This window comes from Gadus chalcogrammus, chromosome 19, assembly GCF_026213295.1.
Source record: "Gadus chalcogrammus isolate NIFS_2021 chromosome 19, NIFS_Gcha_1.0, whole genome shotgun sequence".
Classification (NCBI taxonomy): domain Eukaryota; kingdom Metazoa; phylum Chordata; class Actinopteri; order Gadiformes; family Gadidae; genus Gadus; species Gadus chalcogrammus.
The window spans coordinates 1,085,685-1,106,709 of NC_079430.1; the positions used below are offsets into that span (position 1 = coordinate 1,085,685).

Consider the following 21,025-nt stretch of genomic DNA (forward strand, 5'->3'; position numbering starts at 1 on the left):
ACCCAGCTGATGCATTCCCTCAGGAAGTTCTCCTTCTCCTGGTTTCCTGAGCCTAGGGGTCGTCGCCAGGGGTTAGAATCCTTGACTGATCTGCAAGTAGTATAGTTGTAGATAGTCGTAGTTAGTGGGGTCAAGGTAGGTAGGTCGTAGTTAATAGGGTGTAGTTAGTAAGTTGGATGTTTGTAAAGTTAAGGTGCTATTTTTTTTTACATAATTACCTGGAATTTAGCACATCAAAAAGGTGATTTAATTTGGCTACACAGTCAGCTGTATCTTTTGCCTCTGCTGGCAGTCTCTGCAATGTTACCATCGCAGAAATGCCTGGATCACAACAGATACGACCATTGAATAGGTGGTCAGTGTCACATTACAATCTGCTGTTAGTAATTGAAGAAAAGTTTTTGAGAAGATTAAAAAATTTACCAGCAGAGACAGTGTGGCTGAACACCTGTGCAGCCAAACTGACACGCATCTTGGAAAATGCTGGCAGCAGAATGTGCTTATCAGTGAGCTTCGGGGCCATCCGAATAGTGTGGAGCTTGTCCAGCTCATAGAATTGGCTGATGTGCTTCCAAAGAACCGTTTTTCCTTGTGTCTAAGGATGTAAATACATACATATGTGAATCATTGTGATATCGTATATGTTCAGTATGAGTCCTTGCAATTGTGATTGCTTTGTTTACTGTGCTTACCTGTAGGGCATGTTTGAACAGGTTGTTCCTGATTGATTTCAGAAGGTGAGGGACATCAAAAATCACAGGAACCCTCTGAACCCCCACCAGGATACAGTGGGACTCCTCACCTCCCAGAGGGTCCAGGCTAGCCCCAAGGTTCCGCACAGCCTTCACATTAGGGCTTCCCTGGTCACATATTACTGCCTGCACCTTTGAAATTGGTTAATACATTGTTGTCAATACAAGGTTGGAGTTAATGTTCATTTGTTCATTGTTAATGCTGCTATTTAAAAAATAAATAATAATAAAACTCTTCGCACTACATACTGTCAGCCCTATATGATGTAGGTGGCGAATGGCATCCTTAATGACGGTAGCAATATCATCTGCTGGCATTGAAGATGGGGAAAAGAAGTAACCAACCGTCTGTTGAAAGACATGCTTAAGGTAAATGTGTTTGAATATACACAGCAATATCATAACAAATGTTTTTCTAAGGTATGGCTTGCCTGCTTCCATTTCCCCATAATGCCCCTAGCCATGACGACCATCGCTTGTTTTGCTGCAGCCCCAGATGCAGATACACCATAAATGGCATCGTTCTTGCGATCATAATCAAATTGTTTTTTGATTGACATCTCGTCCAGGACGTGCGTACACATCCTCTCCACAGGGGTCATGGTGGCGGCGATGACTCCCATTTGGGAGATGATTCCCTGTAGGAAGCCAGGCTGTCAGGAAATAAAAGGTTAATAATCAGATTTTGTTCAATCTTAAAATTGTGAAACTGGTCGAAGTTGAGTAGTCTTATTTAATAAATTCGTATTTACAGAGAAATATCCCACACGTGCGCTAACGTAACGCCGAAGTGTCCTTCCAGAAGGAAGCTAGAATATGGCCTTCATTTGACGGTAGGCCTTTGGGCTGCTGTGTAACAGCTGCAGCCCTAGATCCTTTATGTGTCTGTTGAACCTTCTCCCTCTGTCCTTTTTCCCTGCCTCTGACAGTTGTGCCCTAATGAAGTTCCGGCAGCCCTCAGGACACCTCTGGAGCATCTCCTCCATAATTTCATGGGGACTACGAAAGAACAAGGTGGTGTTAAAATGCAATATGCATTCCCTTAAATCAAGTGTTGATAATTCTAAAGGCATATTTTGTTTTTGTCTTTCATTGACATTACTTGGATTTTTTTGGCATGGCAGCTGGCTTCCTTTTCCTGCGTCTTAGCCTTTGCAGCCTTGCAAGGCGTGCCTGTAGTTTTATTCTCTGAAATAACAAAAAAGGCATCCTTTATGAGTGTCTGCTACATAATAATGCTAGTCAGAATTTTGAAATTGAAGAAGCTCAGAACATCACCTGGTCCTTCTTTTGGAGACTGCTGTGCAGAATTGTCACCTGAGCCTCAGCCTGTTCTTTGGTGCCTCCATTTGACTCTACTGTCCCTTCTGCGCTCTCCTCTGTCCTTTCCTCCATTTCAACTGTTGTCTCTAGAGTCTCCTCTGTCCTTTCCGGTATAATTTCTGCTGTCTCCTCTGTGCTTTTCACGGTCCCTCCCTCTGTGTCTATATACCCGTCTTCTTCCTCAGATTGACTCTGCTTAGCTTTTGAGGATTGAATCAGTCAATATCAAAGGATCAGTTAAAGTTAATTCATTCAATGTAATGTATGTAAATGTTATTTCAGGGGACTGTCTTAATTATTTGTATGTTGGTCTTGGTCTCAGTTATGTTACCTTCTTCTTTTTTCCGCCTTTTAAGAGGTGGGGAGGCAAGTGGTGGCGGGTTGTCGCAATCCACCAGTGTGGGGATGGCATCTCTGGTGAGTGCCACCTTTCCATTGTGCTATTCGAAGCACACACAGCACAATGTATCAGTAAATCTATAAATTTTTACTATATTTAATTTAAATTCTCATTTCTTCCAATATGCACAACTCACTTTTTTAAGGAAGCATTCCTCAAAATGCAGTTCACAGACAACGTAGCCCCCCTGCATTAACTCCTCGTGTGATATGGAGTGTCTGAGGTCACTTCGCCTCATGTTTATGAGCCATTTCATTCTCCTGAAATAGAAACCTGGATTAGAATCATAATTGTAAGACTGCATCAACTTAGTTTACATCAGTAAACAATTTCCTAGAGAGCAGTGTTCTGTTGTACTCCTCCTCATGCCTCTTCCTTTCTTGATCTCTACAGTTGGATCTTGATGCTGTGGCAACGGACAAGTCTTCTTCCTCTTTTATTATATTGTTGTTCCTCTGTCCTTTTTTCCCTGCCTATGTTCAGTGTTCAGTTCTCTTTTTTTTTTTTTTATTATTTACTATGTTACTGTTCTTATTGTGTTCTTGTGTGATGTTTGAATAAACTTGCCTGCAATGTTGGTATGTTTGTATAATTACTGTTATACAACTGTTACTGTTTCAACGTGTCCTAGACCATACTTCTCATTTAACAAACATGTGTAGCTTATAATGTGTTGCAGGGCAGAGCAATTATATTCAATGGCTTAAAACAAACCCATCTGTAAAGATCACTGAATGCATAGAAATCAATCAATCAAAGTGGTGTAGATGGTTTTCCCTCTGTGCAAGGTCATTAGCCCAATGCCTACAAAAAAATAACTGCAGTAATAGCAGATTTTGAAGTTGTTAAATCGTTAACAAACGATTTGTATGGGACAATCGTTTAATGTAATTTAAGTGCTTGAGTCTCGACACTTAAGAGAATGTCTAGCGTGCAACTTGAATAAGCCATGTGCGATTTTACCCGGGCTCCAGCGCAACTTTCCCTACCAGGTGCAGCCTCAGGAAGCCTAGGACCATTCATACAGGAGCAAGCAAGAACGTTACCTTTTTCTTTCCTTGGGAAACGAAAAGAAGGACAATCCCTTTCCACTGTTGGAGCAGTTTATCATTGCACATTTTCTAGGCATTTTATTTAACTATCTTTATTTTCGAAAAATGGACAATGACAGATGAAATGATATTGAGCGGGACATTGACTGTATAATTTAAGGTGGTCATACCGTACCATGTATACAACACATTGAACATTGAACACGAGAAATGGAAGAAATTCCATCTATACCCATGTACTTTCGCCATACATAACTATATAAAAAACAAAAGGGCCTGCAGAAAAATATAAATACAGTACGCAAAAATTAACTTCGACGGAAAGTCCGCCTTAAGATAATGTTTCCGATGCGCTTCAGCTTCAGATGCCGTCAAGAGGGTCTCTGATCGTAATCAGTCGCAAGTCCGTCCCTGACCAATCAGCATTCATTAGCAGAATGCTAGCGTATACGGCCAACAACGGCCCAAACTGTAAGAAATCGAAAGGACATAAGTGCTCATTCATTTGACTTTTGAACTATAATCTATATTGAACTTGCGGAATCTACAATAAAATTTGCGATATTTCAACGACAAGCAGGTGAAAGAGGCATATTTAGCCGTCTAGCCCCATTGACTCCCATTCATTCTGGACTCGCCCGCGATCACCCCCAGTGGATGTCTACTGGAACTACAACCAAGATCGGTACAATGGGGCGTATAGGGAGTGCCCAGGCTCTTCGTAGACGGGCTCTGGTCCAACCTAACCGTTACGCCGGTTGCACCAACTGGGCTTAGCGTTCTTTTCACTAAGACCAGGCGTAAATCCTACGCCTGGTCAGGGGCAGGCGTAGAGTTGAAATTCCAGGCTGTTTCTATAGCAATTACATCCAATCCAATGCAGCATTACCACCATCCTTGCAACGCTTCGCTAAACTGCATTTCAAAGCACAGCCGGCGATATGATCAGTGTTCACAGATCGACTGCCTGTCGGGAAGATATCGCTGGCCGATTAGTCCGTTCTCAACTTATAATCAGTTGTGAATGTTGTTTTAACTATTTTTATATATTTTATACAGGCCGACACATTAAACAAATCTCTCCTACAGAAACATTCCCGTCTAAATGCCTGCTCGTCGTAAACCAGACATTACAAATACATATTTTAATTATATTCGTTTGCAGTGTTTTATTGTTAGGCATTAACACAATTGATTAATGACAATGAGTGAACGAATGAATTATTTATTTCGGTGTCCAACAGCATGTCAAATAAAATAGTAAACAGCTGTTGTCACGAGTGTGTGTATTCTGGGTGCGTGTGTTTATGTTGGAAGGGGGGGGGGGGGGGGGGCTGCAGAGTCCACGTGCCCAGGGGCCCGATATGTCATAATCCGTCTATGCCACCAGGCATGCACACATTTTTCATTCACTCACGCTTTCAAATTTCATTCACTCAAAGAGGCTATATACTGAATTTATGTTTCAAACAGAACATGAACACACAGAACATGAACACACAGAACGTGAACACAAAACATTACGTAATTAATTAAAAAAGGCTAAAACAAATAAGGCAAGTAATAGAAAGAATATCGGGTGAGAAGAAAATGATTAAATTGGCTCATAATCCCGCATCAACTGTTTGATGTTGCGCATCAAAAAAGCACTTTGCCCCTGTGGAAGCGTTCGCATGAATTGGCACAGGTAATTGGTAAAGGAGAAGTGAATGTCATTCATATCTCTTTCCCTCATCCTCTCTCTCTCCCTCTCTCTCTCATTCTCTCTCTCCCTCTCTTCCACCCTTTCTCTCTCCCTTTCTCTCGCCTTCTCCATTTCCTTCTCTCTATCCTGCCGAATTTCCTGCAGCCTATCGAGGAGGGCAGTCTCGCATGGATCCGTATTCGGCCTGACGCTTTTCCTCTTTCTTTTACCCCCACGGGAGGCTGATGATGTCGGGGTAGGGGGATGAGATGATGGGGTAACTGACTGAGGAACGGTCGAAGCCACTGCAGTCAGGGTGGGGGGTTGAAGAAGAGAAGAGGTAGAGGCAGAAGTCATCAGAGTGGTGGTAGGGTAAGATAGTGAGGAAGAGGTCGCAGAAGCCACTCGTGTCGCGGTGGGAGGGTGGGGTGGAAGAAGGGAAGAGGTAGAGGTAGAAGGGTGAGATGTGGAAGAGGTAGTGGTTAGAGGGTCAGATAGAAGTGGAAATTGGGATAGGGATGAGGCGATGTTGGGGGTTGATGGAGGTGCCTGATCTGCCTGCAAATTAGGCCTTTCCTCCTCCTCCTCATCGTCTTCCTCACCTGCCTACAGAAAGACACCTGTTTTCAAACATCCTGACCAAGTAAATAGACTACCATTACAAAATACATTGAGAACAGTCTGTCTCTCCACACACACACACACACACACACACACACACACACACACACACACACACACACACACACACACACACGTTGATTATGCCTACATACCGGAAAATTTGATTCGGTGGACCTGTGCCGGATGAACTCGCTCAACCAGCTAAGTTGGGTCAGGATTTTAGGATAGCCGAAAGTTATTTGCCCAGCATCACTTCTGCACGCGATCTTCCATTTTTGATGCGCTCTGGCGTATTTGTCCCGGACAGCTTTCCAGTCTGTTTTAACTTTTGCAACCGATTTTTCCATTGCACTTGCAACCTCCCTCCACGCATTCTCCAAAGCATTCTTGTTGGAATGTAACATGGATGAAGTGTCATATAAATGCTCATATAATCTAATTTGCTCGCACAATTTTTCCTCTTCACCCGCCATTTCATTAGAATTTTCTACCGTTAATATAACCTATAGTTGAAATTAACGTACAATATTTGCAGTATCGCCCCCACCGACAACGCATGGTATTGCATGGATCGGCGCGTCGCGTATCAAAAATTTGGAGGACGCGTTTTGCTACGCGTCGACGCATAATGGCGGCCAAAGCGTCGCGTCGCGTAGCCTTTTGGACGCGTATGCGTAGCGATGCGTCGACTATGTAAGGGCCCTAAGTGTGTAACCTGTTGTGTTCAATTCATCAGTGTATGTGGTGCTCTTCGGAGGCTGTGGCTCCATCACTGGCAGGATGTGGCGTCGGTTACGCCTGTATTCCTTCCCTTCAGAATCCACCTCATATGAAAGTGGCTCATCACACCTCCGCTTCACCACTCCTACTTTATCATGTCTCCTTTGTGTTTGGAGTCTCACCACCTGGTCCGGTTCCAGGGGGCGTAGTGGTTTGCTGGTCTTGTCGTAATAGTGATTTTGTGTCCGCCGCTTCTTTGTTAATTGTGCTTTGATGCTGGTCGGGGTTCTTGCAGCTGGTTTCAGCAATTGTTTGCAGATGGGCAGAATGGTTTGAGTGCTACGGGACAACAGCCTTTGTGCAGGTGAGCCCAAGATGTTGTCTCGGGGCATGTTTCGTGTCCCAAGCAGATTCAGGTAGAAGTCTGTCCCGTCTCTCTCTGTGGTTTCTAACAGTCTCTTTGCACTCCTTCTGGCCCTCTCGCTGAGTCCATTGGACTGAGGATACTCTGGACTGCTCGTCACATGCTGGAAATCCCAAGATCGGGCGAAGTCATGGAAGGCCTGGCTGGTATACTGGGTGCCATTATCCGAGTACAGCTTATGTGGTATGCCGTGGACTGAGAAGTGATGCTTTAGCTTGTTGATGACAGTCAATGACGACAGGTTGCTGAGCCGGTCAATTTCAAACCAGCCAGAGTACGAATCAACAAGCACCAGGTAATGGTGAGTCTTCCATTCAAACATGTCTGTGGCGACAAGAGACCAAGGCAGGTCTGGGACTGTGTGCAGTTTTAGCGGCTCTTTTTGCTGGTGAGGCCGCAGGCTGTTACAGACGCCGCATGCCATAACGACAGCCTGAATGTCCTCATTTAAAGATGGCCAGAAAACACTTTCCCTTGCCCTTCTCTTAGTGGATTCAACTCCTGGGTGTCCCCCGTGTAGCACCTTCAGGTATTCCGAGTGCAGGGCAGTGGGCCCTGTTTCCTTTCATGATGATCCTGTCTTCGAAAGTGAGTTCATCACGGAAACTGAAGAATGGTCTCACCTCTGTAGGTACGCTGCATGGACGTCTCGGCCAGCCCCGTTGAATGAAACAGGTGAGTTTCTGCAGCACTGTGTCGTCAGCATTACAAGTATTGACGGAGTTCTTCAAGACGCCGTGGGGATATTAGTTGAACTGCAATCACCTCAAACTCTGGCCGTTCTGCCTTCTGGGGGCTGACGTTGTACCTCGGTGCACGTGAAAGGGTGTCAGCTAAGTAGAGGTGTTTTCCTTTTTTGTAGGTGAGAGTCAGGTCGAATCTTTGCAACTGTAACATCATGCGTTGCAGACGAGCTGGGATGGTGTGAAATCGCTTGTTGTGAATGGTGACCAAGGGCTGGTGGTCAGTCTCAATCACAACCGGCTTGCCGTAGATTTAGTCATAGAACTTGTAGCAGGCGAAGACCACTGCCAGAAGTTCTTTTTCGATTTGAGCATATCTCGTCTCCGTCTGGGTCAGTGTGCGAGACGCGTATGCCACGGGATTCTCCTCTTGGAGGCAAGCGGCTCCTAAACCATATTGTGATGCATCGCAGGTGAGTGTCACCGGTTGCCTCACATCGTAGTAATGGAGTACAGGTGGGCTGCTGATGCAGGTCTTGAGCCTGTCAAAAGCATTCTGTTGATGCTCCGTCCAATTCCACACCACTTCCTTGTGGAGCAGCTGACGTAGCGGTGTGGTTAGTTCACTTAGGTTTGGAATGAACTTGCCCAAGTAGTTTACCATCCCTTAGAAACGCTGAAGAGCTGGCTTGTCCTCTGGGGGTGGTATTTCACTGATTGCTTTTATTTTTTTAGGGTCTGCTTTCAGCCCCTTATCTGTGAATGTGTGCCCAACATAGCTCACCTCGTTGAGTCCAAATTTGCATTTGCTGGGATTCAGTCTGTTTCACCTGCCTGGCACGATCCAGAACCTTTTTCAGGTTTCTTTCATGCTCATCAGGGTCTTTGCCACCGATGATGATGTCGTCCACGATTATAGCACATGGATATCCTGCGAAGATTTGTTCCATGGCTCTTTGAAACACTTCTGAGGCTGTGCAAATTCCGAACGGCATCTTTAAGAACTTGAATCGTACATACGTAGTTGTGAATGTCGTGCGGAGGGATGAGGCATCATCCAGTCTGACTTGCCAGAAGGAGCTTTTAGCATTAAGGACGGAGAAGATAGTGGCACCTGACATCTGAGCGGCAACTTCCTCCACCGTGCGCATGGGATGGTGAGGGCGCATGAGGGCCTTGTTTAGGTTTCTGGGGTCTATGCAGATGCGCAAGTCACCCGTCTCTTTCTTGTTTGTGGCCACTAAATTTGAAACCCATTCCGTGGGCTCATCCACAGGTTCAATTACTCCCAGGGTTTGCATTCTTCTGAGCTCTTGTTCCACTTTTCTTTGCATTGCAGCTGGGATACGACGTGGAGGGCTGACAACCGGTGTTATCCCTGGATCTACCTTCATCGAGTATGTTACAGGTAGGTCACCGATCTCATCTTCGAACAGGTCTGCATATGCCTTAAACATCTTCTGCGACAGGGTGTGATCCTTTACACAGTCCAGGTTAAACACCTCCCTGCTGAAGGCGACAAGCTTCATATGAAGGCTGTCCTGTAGGCCAAGAATGGAGTGAACACTTCCTTTCACGACTTGAAACTAGGTTATACAGCTGTTCATCTAGCTTGCATGGTAATGTCACTGTGCCAATTGGTGTGATCATAGATCCGCCAAATTCTACAAGATTGACCTGCTTAATTGGCATTTGCAGTTCTTCATTGTGCCTGACAAGTTTGTATGTGTTAAAGGACATAACGTTACATTTCGCCCCTGTATCCACTTTTAGGTTTAATTGTTTGTCATTAACTGTCACAAAACAATGTCCTTCCTTGTCAATCTTCTGCTCATCATCATGCAAGGACAAGCCTTCGATGGTGAATGTGTCTTCACTTTCACAGCTGGAGTTTGTTTCGGCATATAGCTGGTTTATCTGTCTGTTTGGTCTGCTTGACTTTGTAGACCTGCATTGGCTTTTAAAGTGGTTCTGCTTACCACAGTTGTGGCACTGTTGGCCGAAAGCCGGACATTGGTCACGTTTCGCTGGATGGGTTCCCCCACAATTCCTGCAGCTGGAGATTGATGGATTTTCCCTTAGTGCGCTTCATTTTGCTGTAGATGTTTCTATGTTTTATTTGTACAGCATCCACACTGGCGGTTGCAGCAGTTTTAGGCGTGGAGAGGGGGCGTTTGCTATGTTTTCAGTGAGCTCGCTAATTTGGCAAATGCGTAGTGCTCTAGAGTCTAGAGCACTACGCATTTGCCAAATTAGGGAAAAAGAGACTGAACTAACACTGCCTAGAGTCTAGACAGTGTTAGTTCAGTCTCTTTTAGCAGCGTACGTCTGACACCGTCGCTACTTATTCCACAGACCAGTTTGTCTCTTATCAGTTCGTTTTCCAATGCGCCGAAGTTGCAGTTTTTAGCCTGATTTCGCAGTGAACTCACGTATGCCTCGATTGTTTCGCCAGGTTTTTGGTGTCTGGTGTTGAAGTTGTGCCTCTCCATTATCACGTTTGATTCCGGGTTGCATATTTCTTTAAACTTTCTTTTAAGACACTCTGTGTCCTCTCTAGATTCTGCTGGAACGACAACGTCATCATCTTCTCCTAGTACGGCGGGCGCATAGGTGAATGACCGCTCTCTCTCCATAGCCTCCGGTCCTGCGAGATTGAGGAGTATATAAGCTCTCATTCGAGCAGGTTTATCGCTGTGTGCAGTGGCAATGAAAATCTCATATTCTCGTTCAAACTTGCGCCAGTGCACTGCCACATTCTCATCGAAAACGAGAGGGTCCGGACGTCTGAATCCATCTGCCATTTCGATGGTGTCGCTTCCCACGGTCGAGACTTCAAAGTTGACGTTCCGAGAGATGAAGTCGTCCAAGTGATGTCTTCAGGAAGAATCCCACTTCTGTCACCATGTCGTTTTGTTTACAAACGTATCCGAACGGTAAAGGTACAAATGTATTTATTAACAACCACGGTAATAACAGACCACATGTATCTCGAGTTCCGGGTAATCGCAACCAAATCACGTCAAGTCAAATCCCGCGAGACCCACTCATAATACGGTAACTCTTTAGGGTCAAACAGTTAGACAGTACATCTATCTACACCTGGCAAGGGAGATACCATGATCAAGAAGGTGGTTCACCCATAGCGAGGCTCAGCCATTGCACTGAGGCTGTTGACCGCCTGGGAATACCAGGTGCTGTATGCTATATTCTGTAGGAGTGCTGAGGTCCGATCACTAAGATATGATCAAAGCAAGCTGTGGTCAAGGGTGTAGGACTATTTCACAATTTGATCACACAACCTCAAACGTTGCAGTCTGTTACTGTTCGAACAACTGATAGACTTGCGGTCGCTAAGCACCATTGTCCTGGCCAAGCGGTTAAGCTGATGCATTAGAAATACATTGGATCCCCCTCTCCATGTATGAAATCTGCCGCACCAGTTTACCACCTCTGCTTTTAGCAGGCAGGCCAAATATCTGCATCTTTTAGGATGGCCTAGTGCAAGTCAACCGCGATGTTTATGATTGAATCCCATTTATAAGGTAGAGGTCAAAAATGATCCGATCACGAAACATTGCTGAATGTTACTGTTTAATGAATGTTTAAACAAAATGAGGTCATGCAATGCTTTACCTACCAAAAATGTTGCAGAATGCTAACGTTTGAAAAAGATAGAGAATTGTATTGTCAAAATTGTGTTACCATGGCCGAGTGGTTAAGGCGATGGACTAGTAATCCGTTGGGTTCTCCCCGTGCAGGTTCGATTCCTGCCGTCAACGGTACAGGTTAATTAGTGTATGTATAGTGGACTGTTTAAAGGATCAACAGAAATATGTCATTGTACTGCAGACCTCTTTCGTAGTCTTCCCAATCATTTGCTGAAGCATTTCTCCTGAACTGAGAGGGTTGCTGTGGCTTGGACGGTCATAGTGACTGTCTAGTTCACAGAGTAGGCAGTGTTCTAATCACAGCAGTAAGTTGTATAATGAAAGTAACCCACTCAATTGGAATTCCTTTAGCCAGCAGTTCTGATCGCTTAACACATGATCGGGTCACGCTACATGAGACCTTTTTCATTGGTGTCTCAAGTATACATTGCAAAAGGGGTACTGTGGCTTACCTGGTCAAAGCGCCTGTCTTGTAAATCGGAGACCCTGGGTTCATCTCCCAGCAGTGCCTATACTTTTTGCAACAGCATCATCTGGTGTAGATGTGATAAAAGTTTTTCTTGCAGTTAAAAGAAAAGGAATTGTCCTAACTGGCAATCTTGCTTGCGGTTGTAAACTTGCAATCCATCAATGCAATAGACTTCCCATCAATGACAACGGCGGCAGGCAAGCAAAATTCTCTATAAAATGTATGATACCCTAGTGCCAGCTGATGACCTATTTGTCCCTTCTGTCATTAAGCAAAGCTTCAGGAATCAGTTTTACAGATGTACAATTGAAGTAACACAGGGGACGTCTCTCAACGGCAAAGCGTATGCTTCTCATGTAGAAGGCCTGAGGTTCAATGCCTGCCGTCTCCAAGATGTGATCAAAGCTAGCTTCAGTCAATTTGAAGACTATTTCAAAATTAGATCAAGCAAGGCTTAACCTACCCTAAATGTTCCAGACTCTTCCTGTTCCAAAAAGCCGCAGACTTGGAACTCTGAAAGTGTGTTGTCGTGGCCGAGTGATTAGGTGATGTACTAGAAATTCAGTGGGGTCTCCCCGCACAGGTTTGAATCCTGCCCACAACGGTTGTATCTGAATACGGTTTTTCATTCCCTTGTTCAGCCAACACACACACATATTACGGTGAAACTGCATGATTTCAGTGCAAATATGTTGATCTAACCATGTAGCAGGCGCCATCTTTAAAACCAGGCATTATCTGGACAAGCTCTTAGCATCCAATGTTTATGACAACATGTTCTCCAAACATAAAATGTTAATATTCAAAGGTCTGATAGATCCGAAGACTAGTGTTGTCAGGTCCAAGTGCTGAATGCCATGGACGAGAAAACCCTTAGTGTTTTCCGAAGCAGGTTTAAAATGTACATTCTTCAGCAGTAAGCAGCTCAGTGGTTGGGCGCATGCTTTGCATGTATGAGGCCTCGGGTTCAAACCCCAGCTCCTCAATTCGATTGCCCTAGGAATGTCTGGTGAGTGCTATCTTGATCAAAATGAGGTCACGCAATGCTTAACCTACCAAAAATGTTGCCGAATGCTAATGTTCGAAACAAGTGAGAGAATTGAAACTGGGTTGTCGTCAACGTTACAGGTTAATCAGTGTGTGCGATTTCAAAAGCTAGTGCCGGTCAACACGTTGATATGAGTACGTAACGTTTATGCACTAAGCGTTGACAGCCACAGAAGAGAAAAACATTGTTGTGTCACGACGAAGATTCAGGCCTGCCGACAAGCGTTGGCCAGTTCTGCTATCTGTACGCAGAATATTCCTCTAAGAAATGTATGATACCGTGCTGTCAGTCAATAACTGATTTCCCCTCTTGTATCGTCAAGCAATCTTTCATGATTCGGTTGCACACATGTACAATTGAAGTAATCTGTTTTCGGCTCATCTGTAAAGCTTCTCATGTAGGAGTGCTGAGGTCCGATCACTAAGATGTGATCAAAGCAAGCTGTGGTCAAGGGTTTAGGACTATTTCACAATTTGATCACAGAACCTCAAACGTTGCACTCTGTTACTGTTCAAACAACTGATAGACTTGAGGTCGCTAAGCACCGTTGTCCTGGCCAAGCGGTTAAGCTGATGCACTAGAAGTCCATTGGATCCCCCTCTCAATGTTTGAAATCTGCCGCACCAGTTTACCACCTCTGCTTTTAGCAGGCAGGCCAAATATCTGCATCTCTTAGAATGGCCTAGTGCAAGTCAACCTGTTGATTGGCTGTATCATTAAGCAAAGCTTCAGGTATTAATAGTAGAGATGTACTATTTTAAAAAAATAGGGGTTGTAGCTCAGTGGTAGAGCGCATGCTTCGCATGTATGAGGTCCCGGGTTCAATCCCTGGTATCTCCAAATTGTAGTGATGGTGACGCTTTGAATATGATTGAATCCCATTTATAAGGGAGAAGTCAAAAATGATCCGATCACGACACACTGCTGAATGTTTAAACAAAACGAAGTCATGCAATGCTTTACCTACCAAAAATGTTGCAGAGCGCTAACATTTGAGCAAGATAGATATTGTTGCCTGTCACTGAATGGACTGCCTAACAGTTCCTAACAAAGTCCTAACATGTCCTAACAGTTCCTAACAAAGTCCTAACAAGTCCTAACAAAGTCCTAACAAGTCCTGACACAGGCGCCAATGCTCCAAACCAGTGGGGCAAAAGAGCCAATCAGATCCCCAGAAATCTCTGGGTCGACGGACAGTACGTGACAGGTCCCATTCAACACCTTCGGACGACTACAGTGTTATCTTTCTCCGAAACCTTTGACGCTAATTTATCAGGTATACTTTTAGCGATTTACAGGAAGGTTGATGAAAAAGACATTATAAGTAAGTACTAAAATGAACGTATACATGCTTTAAAGTGTCTTTATTAGTGGTGTTTGTGTGATATGCGAGTAGTCCGTACGCGTTACAAATGCTTTAAAAATGTTTCCCAAACAATGCTAATGGAAGCGATCTCTGCTGTTATCTATCCCGTATATAATAATAATAATAATAATAGATTCAATTTATATAGCGCTTTTCACGTACTCAAAGCGCTTTACATAGGGGAAGTTGATGGGGCTAGAGATAGTGAGTGATCTAGGGGTAGGCAGAGGAGAAGAGATGAGTCTTGAGGCGGGACTGGAAGATGGTGAGGGATATGTTGGGGGAGGGAGTTCCAGAGCCTGGGAGATGTCCTGGAGAAGGCTCTGTCACCTAGGCTGTGGAGTTTTGATGTGTGGGTGGAGAGGAGACCAGCTGAGGAGGATCTGAGGGCCCGGGGGGGTTGGTAGAGGGAGAGAAGATCAGAGAGATATGGGGGGGGCATATGGTGGAGAGCTTTGTAGGTGAGGACCAGGAGTTTGTAGTGGATCCGATGTGAGATGGGGAGCCAGTGGAGATTCTTGAGGACTGGGGTGATGTGGTGCCACGCTTTAGTATGAGTGAGGAGACGGGCTGCTGCATTCTGGACCAGTTGGAGTCTGTTGATGGAGGTGGTGGAGATGCCGGCGAGGAGTGAATTGCAATAATCAAGGCGGGAGGAGATGAAGGCATGGATGAGTCTTTCTGCAGCGTGAGGTGTGAGGGAGGATCTGATCTTTGCAATATTACGGAGGTGATAGAAGGAGGTTTTGACAGTGTGGCGGATGTGGGGTTCAAGGGAGAGGGTCAGGGCTGTAGTGGAGGGTAAACGCACGTAAACGCCGTTTACGCACCTCTGGAATTTAGGAAATAGCGTTTACGCACCTCTAAATAGCGTTTACGCACCTCAAAGTTCCCTGTGCCTTGTATTCTGCCGTTGGAATAATCGGAAATAAATTCAGCATCATTTTAAAACACCTAAGACAAGGTTTCATATTGTTGAACAAATAAACGCTGTAATCTGAATCATTTTCATCTGCGCTGTAGGCCTATGCTATTATGGTCTGTGACCCTCCCATCAGTGCCTTGCGGCTGCAGCAGCGACACCAATCAGGATCCAGGAAAATATGTAAACAGGAAGTATGTAAACACATGGCCCTGCGCGTTGTGGATTATCATGCCTACCTGTCATTAATTAGCCATGGATATCAGGCGATTTTTTAAGAGACCTTCGAGTGCTCCCACTCCAACAGATGCCCGAAAAAGGCCTCAAGTACAAAGTAAGACTGAAGATGATCAATTGAGTTGTTTTTGTGATTCATAAATCAATTTTACTTGACGAACTATTAAGTGACTACGAGCATTCAGATTGGCCAATGCGTAGTCATGCTATCCGTGTACTGCCCACGTCAAAATGAGTGAAAGTCAGTCAGAGTTTTACTATCCATATTAAACTCCGGTTTCGGCGTATCAATTTCGCTATTGCTTGGTCGCTATGTTAAAGCCTCAATTTGGAGATGCGAGGTTGGCGGTTGCAGCCGTGGACTCCGCGGCTGAACCGTGGATCGGGCGGATGACGCGACAAAAAAATATGTTTTAATTAAATTCGGGCGGTTGGCGGTTAAACCAATAAAAATATAAATATTTATAAATATTTGTATTTTATATATTATAAATATTTTTATTTTATTTTTTATTTTATTTAAAGTTATTTTCCCAGCAAACTGGCCTGTTCCCTAGAGGAGCAGTATGGGGAATCCAAGTTGAAAAAACTTGCCCAAAGGTTCAGACTTGATGACAGAAAAATTCTTGAAGGCTATAGGGATTTTAAGGATAACTCAAGCATCATTCCAGAAAACCTTGCACCACTTCTGAATATCGGCCATCTCATTCCAGTTAGCACTGCTGAGTGTGAGAGGGGGTTCAGCTTAATGAACATCATAGTGTGCCCCCTGAGATGCAGTCTGCACTTGGTCACAGTGTCGTCCTTGATGTTTATTCAAGTGAATGGCCCACCACTCAGCCACCACAAAGTTCAATCCAACACGTATGTGAAGTCCTGGCTGGTGAAGCACAGGGGAGCCATGAACTCCAGAACACGCCCCTGCAAGGCAGGACCTGACGTGGAGGACAAGGAGGCCCTCTGGGTACTACTGTGAAAAGCATGCATACTAATACACACACATACACACATGCCATAGATAGATAGTTCTTAATCTACACATACTTTTCTTTACTGTTGAAATTTGAATAACTTAAATAAACTACAAACACATTCATTGACAGTCATTGATTGATTTAATATGACTTTAATTGATAACATAATGGAATATAGCCAGGCTAGCCTTACAGAGTCGCAACACTTTGCGTTGCGTTGCGTTGTGTCGAGGTCGGCCTGATCAAAAAAATCATAGTTTACCCACCTCTAATTTGACCGCTACAGCCCTGGAGAGGGTGGAATCAAAGATTACGCCAAGGTTGCGGGCCTGGGGGGAGGGGGAGACCGTGGTGCCGTCGATAGTGAGTGTGGGGGGGTTTGCGAGTTTACTGAGGGTGGATTTGGAGCCAATGAGGAGGAGTTCAGTTTTGTTGCTGTTAAGTTTCAGGAAGTTATTTTGCATCCAGAGAGTGAGTGAAGACAGGCAGGATTCAATGTGGGAGAGGGGGGGGTTGTGGGGGGATTTGGTGCTGAGGTAAATCTGGGTGTCGTCGGCGTAGCAGTGGAAGTCCATGGAGAAATGGCGGAGTAACTGACCAAGGGGGAGGAGGTAGATGATGAAGAGGAGGGGGCCAAGTACAGAACCTTGGGGAACACCTTGTGTGACAGTGGCTGTGGCAGATGTGTGGTTGTGGAGGGAGATGAAGTGAGATCTGTCGGAGAGGTAGGACGGAGTGAAGCCAGCTAAGTGCAGTTCCTTCGATTCCGAGGTTGCTGAGTCTGGTGAGCAGGATGGTGTGTTTTACAGTATCGAAGGCTGCACTCAGGTCAAGGAGGATGAGGAAGTTGAGGGAACCAGAGTCGGCAGAGATGAGGAGGTCATTGAGGACTTTGAGGAGAGGGGTTTCTGTGCTGTGGAGGGGGCGGAAGCCAGATTGGAGGGATTCAAAAAGGTTATTGGCGTGGAGATGGGATTGGAGTTGTGTGGTGACGATGCGTTCAAGGGTTTTGGAGAGGAAGGAGAGGTTGGAGATTGGGCGGTAGTTACTGAGGGAGGAGGGGTCGAGACCAGGTTTCTTGAGGGTGGGGGTAACAGCAGCAGATTTGAAGGCAGAGGGGACCGTTCCATGGGACAGTGAGGAGTTGAAGAGCTTAGTGAGGTAAGGGCAGAGAACGGGGAGGCAGGACTTGAGCAGGGGAGTGGGGAGGGGATCGAGGGAGCAGGTAGTAGGTTTGGAGGAGCCTATAAGTTTGGAGAGTGCAGGAGGGGTAATCAGGTCAAAGTGGGTGAGACGGCAATGGGGAGGAGGTGTTGGGAGGTCCAGAGAGATGGGTAGGGGAGAGGCCATTGAGTGTGCAGGGGGGTTATGTACAGGGAATAGTGAATGGTTGATTGCAGTGATTTTGTCGGCGAAGAACTGGAGGAATGAGTTGCAGAGATCTGGGGTGGAGGTGGAGAGGGTATATGCTACATATATGCTATGATTAAACAGGGAAATCGGGAAATCGCTGTTTTTACTATACTGTACATGCGTTATGTCAGGGGTATGCATATCCTACTATTTCTGAAATCTTGATCGGACTATAAACCGTGCCTTTTTTCCCCATTTTTCGAATCTGCGGTTTATATAACGGTGCGGCTAATCTATGGATTTTTACAGCTAACGGCCACTCGGAAAATTAGTATTCGAAGTTTAAATCAGTAAGCCTACACATCATTCCATTTAGCTGCTGCGGTTTATACTCCGGTGCGCCTTATAGTGCGGAAAATACGGTATATAGTTTTACTTGAATGATCCGTGATGAAGTAGTCTAGGCCAGGATATTTACAGCATTTGCCTAATAACAGCTATTTTTCATGTCCTTATCTTTAGAAATGACGAAGACTGGGAAACCAGACTCACACTGGGCAGGTGTGATGACCCTCTATGCTCAGGGGAAATATAAATTTTCCACAGGCCAGAGACCGGGTGGCAGGAGATGGAGGGCGGTAATACAGCGGATCATAGACCGCGGAACCGGCCGGGCCAGGGGGGCCGTGGCCCGGGTCACTTTTTGAAATGATTATTAAAAAAATAAATGAATGTTGGCCTGCAAGTTTTTTTTTCAACTCAAAACCTGTCGACAAGATCAAACTTAAACACAACCCATGCTGTAATAATTTAATCAATGGTATTTCTAAACCAATATTGTTCACGTCACACGTCTTGCATGAATGTTGCAAAATGTAGCCCTATAACTGCGCAGCACTGAAAATCGCGCGAAAGAAGTAGAGCGTTCGTTTTCCACACTTCGTCGACTGAAATCATACCTCCGATCCACAATGACACAAAAAAGACTGAATGACTTGATGAACTGCCATATTCACCGTGACATTCTGGAGAACATCGACATGACAGCCATCGCTAAGGAGTTCGTGCAGGCCAATGACAGACGCAGGCAGGCCTTTGGGAAGTTTTAAGCGTAGGTCAATGGTTTTATTAGCACCGCCGTGTGCACTATTCTTTGTTCAATGTTTTTATACTGCATTGTACTGATACAAATGAGTTTATGTTGAGTTAACATCTTACTGTGGTGCTTTTGTTGTGTATTGTTGGCTGATTGAGCATTTTATTCTGCACAGTTATGTGCTGGCATGTTGTGGGCTTAAGTCATGACCATTGATTCATCTATGTAGGCTAGCCTTCTGTGCTGGGTTGACTGTTTTGGCAATTTGCGCACTTCTGTGCTGGCATATTTTGGACTTGGGTTATTAGTGTTGTTGGCTGTTTGGACATTTGAAGTAAAATCATCCTGGCAAAGTGATGTGCATCCGCAACCTCTCTCTCTCTCTCTCTCTCTCTCTCTCTCTCTCTCTCTCTCTCTCTCTCTCTCTCTCTCTCTCTTTAGTAATGGTACAAGCAAGCAGTTTCAGTTGCGTTACCACCGACCACCGAGGTACCTTTCTTGTGCATTTTATTCTGCGCTGTTCTGTGCTGGCTGACGTGACTGATGGCATTACGTGCGTGTCCTCGTATACCGTGCATAGCCTTGGCTATGGATAATGTCGGACCTAAAATGTTGGTAAAATGTTGGTGACCCCCTCTTGCGATTGTGGCCCCCCCTTGTTCAAACACGTTCCGCGGTCTATGCAGCGGATTAATGCTTGTCCCTTGACCCCCGTGTTCAGTCAAACTCCCCGCAAATATGATATTTTTGGGAAAAAGATCAACTGAGTGCGGATATCATGAGGTAGGTGGTATTATACAACAATTGAGTTATATGGAATGTTTCATTTGTTTCAGATTTGACAACAGACATCCCATGAATTGTAATATTCCAGGACATTCCTAGTCTGACTTTTCAATACAATAATCTGGTGTTTTAAGGTTAATTAGTTGACAGTAGAATTGTTGTATAAAAGGAATAGATGCTTATGTACTCGGCCTCCGGCCTTGTGGCTACGGCCAAACAACACCCGGTGGTATATCCATTACAAACACCACTCATGCTATATTGCTTAAACATTTTTATCTGTGATACAAATGTACTGGAAAAAGGTTGTATTTGATGTCAGTGTCTAACAGTGTGAGTACATAATTATTTGGATGCAGACTACTGTCTGGCTTAAGGGAAATGTACTGTAAATGTAAACCCAGTTTTGTTCTCCCCAGCCACCAGAGAAGGCTGGCGCAGCATCAGCCAGTTCAGGTCAGCTGAGTGCCCCGGGGGCAAGTGCTGCAGCGGGAAGAGCTCCTGAGGAACCAGCCAGTGCAGCGGCAGAGGGGAGGGCTCCTGGTGAACTGGCCAGCACAATCGCAGCAGCTGTAGGTCAGAAAAACCCAGCTCTCTGCAGGATTGTCACGTGCTCGCTGTGTACTCGGGAGGTGATGGGTGAGAACTACACGCAGCACCTGTCAGACTACCACATCCAGGAGCGATGTGAGCAGTGTGGCGCAACAGCCTGGGGACTCGTTTGGATTGTCGGAGCACATAGAGAGTGCTCACCTTTTGAGCTGTCCAACAGAACCCATATATGTTCCGGCTCCAACAGAACTATACACAACACCGGCGCCACAGCAACACAGCAACCCACCAGTTGTTCCCGTCCCTGCTCCTGTCCCTCCCATAGCCCAAGAGACGTCACCGGCGGCACCACAACAACATACACTAACTCTGCGGCCTCCTCAAGCGAACTGGCTGAGTTTTCTGCCGAAGCAGTTCTTAAAAGTCATAAATCAGGCTGACCGGGAGTGGATCGCACAGATCCTATATGACAGAACAGGACAGCTAAAGCAAAAGCTCACACAGAACTGGTACCATCCGCCAAGCCCCACTAGATCCACCTCACCTCCAGATCCACTACACTACTTTAGGCAGCGGATGTTCCTGTGGGCTCCAATGACGATGTGGAGCATCCCTCTTAAATGCACATTGTGTAAAAGGAAGATGCACCACTCTGGCATTTACACGAAAGTGAGAGAAGTGATAGATGTGGACTCCAGATATTATCTGGTAGGTGGAGACTACCCAAGGTGCAGTAAATGCATGATCCCTGTCTGCCCTTGGAGTAGTGAGATCTTGCAGCAGCTGGATCCCTCCCACCGTAACAAGTTTCCTGCTGTCCTAACAACACAGCAGGCACTGGACAGGAAGTGTGTCACAATGTTGCGACCACGCACGGTAGGGAACAGCT

General features: G+C 45.3%; 1 long non-coding RNA gene and 2 other non-coding genes across 3 annotated transcripts; all 3 read left to right on the forward strand.

Annotated features, from left to right (window-relative positions):
* The first annotated feature begins 1,294 nt into the window (after positions 1–1,294).
* On the forward strand, positions 1,295–3,265 carry LOC130372733 (uncharacterized). Its single transcript, XR_008893399.1, has 4 exons — positions 1,295–1,422; positions 1,682–1,766; positions 2,432–2,492; positions 2,869–3,265. It is a non-coding gene; the product is annotated as an uncharacterized LOC130372733 (long non-coding RNA).
* Positions 3,266–11,362: 8,097 nt separating this feature from the next.
* Positions 11,363–11,444, forward strand: trnat-agu (transfer RNA threonine (anticodon AGU)). The gene has a single exon. It is a non-coding gene; the product is annotated as a tRNA-Thr (tRNA).
* Positions 11,445–13,618: 2,174 nt separating this feature from the next.
* trnaa-cgc (transfer RNA alanine (anticodon CGC)) lies at positions 13,619–13,690 on the forward strand. The gene has a single exon. It is a non-coding gene; the product is annotated as a tRNA-Ala (tRNA).
* Positions 13,691–21,025: the final 7,335 nt, after the last annotated feature.